Raw genomic sequence first — 4,830 nt, forward strand, 5'->3', positions numbered from 1 at the left:
CCAGTAGCAAGGCTTCAGTTCCACCAAGGCTCCTGGGTGAGCCTCTCACTTCATGCACTGGGCTTTTGGAGATACCTGGCTGTGTTGGAGCTCATTCAGTGGGTTCAAGACGGAGAGGCCCTGGGCAGGGAAACCAGAAATGCTTCCTCACAGGCATTGTGGTTGGGAGTGGGGCTGAGGCTGACGGCTTGAGAAGGAGGTCTGAAAGGTAGGACTATGTCTCCTGAGAAACACCATGTGCAACCTGAGATTGTACTGAAAACCAGCAGTGGACTCAGAGAAGAAATAGATTAAGGAGGTAGGTATCGGGAAAAAGAAACTATGTAACTGTACAATTTAAAGTGGTATCAAAAGTATGTGGGCACAAAGACACAAATTACAGTTGCACTGACACTAATTTCTGGCATACCCCGACTGGGGAGCCCTCGCTAGTGGTGGCTCCAGCAGATGCACGGCGTTCAGCGACCCAGGGGAGCACAGCTCCGGTAGACATCCCCATCCCAAAAAAGCACCCTGGTACATAAACACGGACACCGGCCCCTCACGGAGGAGCCACAGATGGGCCGGGGCTGAGGCTCCCTTACTTTTGCCCGGGGCCGCTGCTTCCCACGGGAGCCCCACGCACGGCTCGGAGGAGGGCGGTGGGAGCTGCAGGGGTTTTTTGGGGGGGGGCTTTGGCGCATCCTCCGGCAGAGGAGCGGAGCGGGGACTCCACGGGGACGGGGTGTCGCTCAGCCCAGCAGGGGCAGCGGAGGAGGGGAGTGGGCTGCAAAGAGTCCCTCGGCCTTAGAGTTTGGAAGTAAGGCGAGGAAGAGCAGCGGGTCACACGGGAGAGCCGGGGCCGCCCAGCGAACTGCCCGGGGCCGCTTCCCCCGAGCCCCGGCTGGCTGCAGCCCGCTGACCTCCGCTACGAAGCGCATCATTCGCAGTTACGGGGTTGATGTACTACGTGAGCGCATGGTTTGCATTACGGAAGAAATGACCTGGTAATCGCCCGGCAGCGGCGTGCAGATGTGAGAAGTGACTCCGCTCCCGCGGCGCTCCCGCTCCCGCTCCCGAGCCCCCGCAGCGCCCCGCGGCCCGGGCCGGCTCTCGGCATCCCCCGGGGGTGGCTGCAGGCGCCCCTGGCAAGGGAAGGGTGAGAGGCCGCTCCCTGGCAGCTGGCTGCAGCCCCGCCGGGCCAGGGGGCGAGGGCAGGCGGGGGTCGAAGCCCTCCCTCGCTCCCCGGCGCCTTCACTGCTCCCCCGCTGGAAGCGGTGGCTCGGTGGCCCCGGGCTCGCAATTGCGGGGCACCTTGTAGAGGGGAGGCTGGAGGGATAAAGGCGGCTTTTGACCACTCCGAAAAGCCGTGAAATATGTCAAATGCTTTCTGATAACAGCGTGAAATATTTTACAGGTAAAATTCGAGGAGCTGAAATTTCTAAAGGAAAGAGGAAGAAATAGGAGGGAAAAAAGGGACAACGTGCAAAGTGAGGGGCGCGTGGGTGTTGCAGGGTGGGCGCCGGCCCTTCTCCCCCCTCGGGCCGGGGCGGCGGGGCCGGCCGCCCCTCACCGTGCCGCCGGGCCGGCAGCTCGGGCAGGTTCAGGCGTGGCGCACGGTGGCTCGGGGGGGCAGCGGGGAACAGCGAGGCTGTGGCTGTGTTACGCCGCATTCGCCTCCGGATCTTGTCCCCGTCTCTTTATTTGCTTAGTCTTTGTGAATACCAGGCTATAATTGCTTTATAAACGCGTTTAAGCATGAATCACCCAGCAAGCCTGGTTCGTTTAAGCAGTTACAAGAGAATAATATCAAACTCGCTCGCAATATGAAACCTCAAAGAGCTGAAGACTCCTCAGAGCTGAGGTTGGCTGGCTTTGCTTTAAGGGCGGCCGGCAGACCCCTGCGGACCCCGGTGCCGGTGACTCCGGAGCCGCCCGCTTGCCGAGAGGGCGACGCCGTGGCTCTGCGTGCGGATGCGTGAGTACGAAGCCTTCCTTGCCTTGCGGCAGCAGCTCGTGTGTTGCCTCTGTGACTCTGTAAAACCATATATGTGGGGTAGTAAGAGTTGGCAACCCATCTTACGTGTTTTACCGTGACTTTAAACGAGTCAAGGACGTTTGAAATCCAGGGAAGGTCGTTGATGGATTTTCTTTAAGTTACAATAAAATATTGCAGCGTTTCCCATTAGCATTATCTCTTGGAAATAGTATGAAGAGCAGTGCACAGGAGTTATTTAATTGACTGTCGTTTTATAGAAGTTCTGTTCCCTTTGGCAAGTTCGTCACGTCTAGGAAGAGAACCAGCACGCCAGGAAGTCTGTTTCCAGCAGGCTTTCTTTTTTAAAAAAAAAAAGCAAAAAAACCAACAAGATGATAGGACCAAGACGGATTTTGTCTCCAAGGTAGTTCAGTTTTTCAGCACGGTGTTTAAAACTTCAGGAATTATGTTCTGTAGTGGGATAAAGAAGTGATAAAAGATGTGGGGTTCGGTGGAAGGGCGGGTGATTTTCATGAAGCATCAGGATCTGGCCCGCCGGCTAACGAGAAATAACAGTTTGTATTTTGTACGTCCAAGAAACAGGCCTCCCGTGGGAGCGAACGGCCCAAGTTTTGTTGCTTTCAGCGGAGGCAAGATCAAGGCCACAATAACCCACCGGCCACAATAACCCTCTCGTGACTCCTCCGGTTGGCGCCTGAATCTGCACCCGGGCACCGCAGCGAGTGTGGTACGCGGGGGTGCGCCCGCCGGGTGTTTAACTTAAAGATCACGCTTTAAAGCGGTGGCAGGAGTGGGTGAAAGCGTGTGATCGACAGCTCGAATATGCACGGCTTGGGGCTGCGTCCGCTTTTCCTTTCCAAAGTTTGTGTCGCTTTTTATGCTGAAATCCCCTTTGGTACTTCTCTAAGGAGACTTTTCAGGAGGCGAGGCTCCGGGGAAATCAAGTTTCCAATGATCGGGACCTATTTACAGGGGCCGCTGAGAGCCGGGGATCACCTCGTCCTCCCTTCTGCTCCCGGGGCTGGGCTGCGCCCTTAGATGCGCTATTTTCGGAGCTCCGGTATGCGGAGCGTTTTGTGCAGTTCCACACAAAATAAAGAAGTTTAAGAACAAAAGATTGTTCTGGACAGTCAAACAGGAATCAGTTGGAAGGATACATTTAGGAAGTGGTTTCTTGGACACTAATTAGGACCATTTGCTTGGGGTTGCCATTATTTTCCTTTTAGTCTGGAGGGCACGATAGATCAAATGATTTATATATCATTAACAATTCTTGTTAACCATAAGCAGGGTTGGGCTTTTCCATACTGATTACTCAGTAATGCAATAACGACTTGTTTTATTTCTTCTGCAGTGTCTGTACGAGCAAGTTAACGTGAAAGCCCAGTCCAAAGAGAAGCGCTTCGACCCTTTCTTTTTAACGTGAAAGCATTAACGTCTTTCATTCTGCGAGAGCGGCTGCGAAACCGAAGCCCATCAGCTCTTTGTGGCTTCTACTGCCGGAATACTGGCATTCGCTGTACCTGATCCCGGCTCCCAGTGAATGCTTTTTAATTGTAGTAAAATACAAACCGAACCATATGTGCACGTGTGTTTTAGACGCCCCGTTATCGATCCCCCTTTCCCTTTCTTCTGCGCTGCAACTAACAGCTTACAGCCCCATAACACAATTAATTTCACTTTAAAAGATCCTAAGAAAGCGCGCTTTTGCACGCACCCTGATCTCCAAGGACTGGTGATGGCTGTGGTACGCCCAGGAGTTTCGGCTGTTTGGAGGGAGGGGCGGGGAGGGACGTTGCGTTGTGGTGGTGTGTTTGTGCGTTGTGTTGCGTGCCGCGGTGCTGCGGGGCCGTTGCGTGCCGTGGTGCTGCGGGGCCGTGGGCTGCAGCCGGGCGTTGCTCCTGACGGGCAGAGGCGGGTGCCCGGGGCGGCGGCACCTCCCGCCGCGCACCCCGGGAAATCCTCCCTCTGGGATGAGCCCATCCCTTTCGGGATGCTCCGACGTGTTTGTACGAGGAGCTCGGGGATGCCCGAGCCCCGGCGCAGCGGCCGGCCCCGGCGCCCTCCCGAGGGGAGGCGGGAGAAGCCATCGCCGGGCCGGGCGGTTCCGCCGCGGGTCTCCGGCCGCCGGCCCCCCCCGGCCCCGGGTGGTGGTCCTGCCGCCTTGGGCAGGGCCCGAGGAGCCTCCCTGACACACTCATTACCGGATTAAATCCCTGGCACTGAGATGGGGGATGGGAGAAAAAAAGGCTCAGCAGAATCGCTTGGGTTTCTGAATAATTTAAATTCTTTGTATTCGATTGAACATCGGTCTGTTTGGTGTCCAAGTTTGTAAAGGCTTTGAAAGACAAAAGAATTCTGTTTGCAAATATAATATGAAGTGTAGAGCACACCACAGATATTCATGAGCAGCCAGGAGTCACTGAGCGCTCGGGTGGGTTAGAGGCAACCTTGCCAAGAGCTCCTTCGTCCCTTTGTTTCATTAACACCAAAGTCCTCCTATACTTCCTGCTAAAGTTATTGATATCCGGACTTTCGCATTTACTGTCCCGCACGACCTCTCCCGCGGCCCCGCACCGAGGTTGAACGGCACCCGGGCCGCCCGCCCCTCCGCAGAGCCGCGGAACCCCCGCGCAGCCCAGGCCGGGGGTGCCCCGGGACCGAGCCGGGCCCCGCGCCCCGCCCCGCGCTCGGCACTTGCAGGCGGCGGCCCCGGGGACACCCCAGTGCTCCCCAGCAGCCCTGCAATGCCCTCGGATGGGAGGGACGTGGAGTTACCCGGAGGGGCGGTAATAAACGGAAAGGCTTTTTTTATATATATGTGTGCTTTCGAATAAAGCAGACAGTTTCAT

Source organism: Phalacrocorax aristotelis, chromosome 6 (assembly GCF_949628215.1).
Source record: "Phalacrocorax aristotelis chromosome 6, bGulAri2.1, whole genome shotgun sequence".
In the NCBI taxonomy this organism is placed as follows: Eukaryota; Metazoa; Chordata; class Aves; order Suliformes; family Phalacrocoracidae; genus Phalacrocorax; species Phalacrocorax aristotelis.